The 2,956-nt window shown below is 43.4% G+C and overlaps 1 pseudogene; it reads left to right on the top strand.

Moving 5' to 3' along the window:
- Window positions 1–1,723: 1,723 nt before the first annotated feature.
- LOC111140435 lies at window positions 1,724–2,663 on the top strand (annotated as a pseudogene).
- Window positions 2,664–2,956: the final 293 nt, after the last annotated feature.

A 2,956-nucleotide genomic window follows, 5' to 3' on the forward strand; every position in this document is an offset into this window, starting at 1 on the left:
ACGTTTGTATCTTTGGGGTAAATACCCAGCAGTGCAATTGCTGGGTCATAGGNCTCCTCCTCTGGAATTCCGCTGCTCTCCGTGGTATTGAAACTGCACTCCTTGGTAGGTGAACTTGGTCCTGGCTGGGTTTCTTGTTGATCTTCTGGGGGAGGGCCCTGTTGTAGTGATTCTCAAGTGTCTTTGCCCCAGGCGGAGTTGCACCACCCTTACCCGGGGCCAGTCTGAGTAATCCGCTCGGGTTTGCTTTTGGGAGCTTTTGTTCCCTGAGCGCTTTCCATAGAGTAGAGTTCCGGAGGGCGGGAATGAAGATGGCGGCTTCCTGGTCTCCCGCCCGGAGGAGACAAGAGCCCGGGGCCCCACTCCTCAGTGCGCCCTCAGAGAACAGTGCCCAATTACTCCCGTCACCCTGGCCTCCAGCCGCACTCTGAGCTGACCGAGCCTGCGACCGGTTCAAGGTAACCCCGAGCTTAGAGCTTACTCCTCAGCTCTGTCTCTGTAGCCGGCTTCCCCGTTCTAATACCTGTAAGCTCCGTGACACTCAGACACCCCGATCCTTCTGTGACCCTGCAGGACCTGAGGCCACGCTGACCCCGCGTGGGCTTCACCCCGGTTAAGCCTCTGGAGCGATGTACCTCAGTGGAACAGACTTTTAAACGTCCTGATTTTGTGCTCCGTTGCTCCGCCGCTTGCTGGGAGCCGGCCCCTCCCCCCAAGGTCTATCTTCCCGTCGCTTTGGATTCACCTCTCCGCCAGTCCTACCTTTCAGAAAGTGGTTGATTTTCTGTTTCTAGAGTTGCTGTTCTTCTTCTCTTCGATCTCCTGTTGGATGTAGGTGTTTGCAATCTTTAGATAAGCTATCTAGCTGATCTCCCGCTACCTGAAGTAGTCTCAGCCTGCTACTTCTCTGCCATCTTGACTCCTCCCCCCCAATAATATACCTTTTTAAAGCAGTATCTCCAAAGCCAGTAAATTTAGTGCAAAAATTTCAATATGGGGATTGAATTGAAATTCAATTCTAATGAAACCAAATATCGCCTATTTGATGAGAATGCATATTGAGGCTCCCAGGTATTATGAGAAACTATTGCTTCATAGGAAAAGCTAACCCTGATGAAGGAAGAGTATTGTTACTGAGCAGGAGTAAAGTTAATTAAAAGAACGCATTCTAAAAAAATTAAATGAAACCTATTTTGAAATAGTGTTTAATGAAGTTTTTTTTAATTATATATCAAAAATTCGGGCTTCTTCTACATGTCCTGTCTTATAAAAGAAAGGGGAAAACATCTTGTAAAACAAAGACACAACCTATGTAATATGCAGCCAGGAATTGGGCATACATTAGAGAACTTCACCTGATGGGTGTTTGTGATGCAAGAACAAACTCAGAATGAATGAGTGAATTAAATAGACAAGTGTTTATTTTAAGCCCCCTATGACTTCCAGGCACTGGACTGTGTTGGAAAGGCTATGAAGGTCAGACTCTTCCTAACTTTCAGACGTGCACAGCATAGTAGGGGAGTTCACAGGAGATTTCAGCACAGATGTTTATGGTTTGGGAAGAATCAAAGATTCATAAAATTTCCCCTGTAGATGAAAGCACGTAGGTTTTTTGCCAAATTCTGTCTCCAAACTTGGACGTCTGCTAATCCTCTCTTCAAATTTGTTCCTTGTGTTTTCTCCTAGAAGTCTGGCAGGAGAACAACAAATAAGCAACTGGAGAATGAGAAACTACACAGAACTAACAGAGTTCATCCTCCTGGGATTGTCAGATGACCCGCAGCTTCAGGGAGTGATCTTCGTCTTTCTGTTCATCACCTACGTGCTCAGCATCACTGGGAACCTGACCATTATCACTCTTACCCTGCTGGATGCTCACCTCCAGACACCCATGTATTTCTTCCTCAGAAACTTCTCCTTATTAGAGATTTCATTCACCACTGTTAGCATACCCAAGTTCCTAAGCACTCTGATTACAGGAGATAAAACCATTTCCTTTAATGATTGCATTGCTCAGTTCTTTTTTTTTTTCATTCTTTTGGGAGTCACTGAATTTTACCTCCTGGCTGCCATGTCCTATGACCGTTATATTGCCATCTGCAAACCTCTGCATTACATGACCATCATGAATCCCAGAGTCTGCATACTCTTTGTCTTCTCCTCATGGCTGATTTCATTCTTTATTGTATTCCCTGCACTCATGTTGCTCTTAAAACTTAATTACTGTAGGTCTAATATTATTGACCATTTTACCTGTGATTTTTACCCCTGCTGCAACTTTCTTGTTCAGACACAAAATTCCTAGAGATAATGGGGTTTTCCTGGTCTCTGTTTACTTTAATGTTCACCTTGATAATAATAATTCTGTCCTACATATATACCATCAGAACAATTTTGAGGCTTCCTTCTGCTAGTCAGAGGACAAAGGCCTTTTCCACCTGTTCATCCCACATGATTGTCATCTCCCTCTCCTATGGCAGCTGCATTTTCATGTACATTAATCCAGCAGCTAAAGACAGAGTGTCTCTGAGCAAGGGTGTTGCTGTGCTAAACACCTCAGTAGCCCCATGCTGAACCCCTTTATTTACAGCCTAAGGAACCAGCAAGTCAAGCGAGTCTTCATGGAGAGGGCAAGGAAGATTGTATTTTTCTCAAGCAAATAAAAAAAGATAAAAGTGTTGTCATAAATTAGAGACATAATCAAGAAGAAGTAAATAAGAAACAGGGCCCCACAAAGGTCTATGAATATCCACGTAGTCTCACTAGAGTTCTGTTTCATTACTTGTATTTCTATTGCCAGCAGTATACTGAGGATATTTGAGAAATACTATGAAATACATATATACATATGTAGATATATGTCCAAATATCAAATATATTTGAATATATATATATTTCCACTTAAATTCCAATCACTTTCTCATGCATTTCCTTTCCTTTGAGATAGTCTTTCCAC

This window comes from Enhydra lutris, unplaced genomic scaffold, assembly GCF_002288905.1.
Source record: "Enhydra lutris kenyoni isolate GAN:26980312 unplaced genomic scaffold, ASM228890v2 scaffoldscaffold1130, whole genome shotgun sequence".
NCBI lineage: Eukaryota > Metazoa > Chordata > Mammalia > Carnivora > Mustelidae > Enhydra > Enhydra lutris.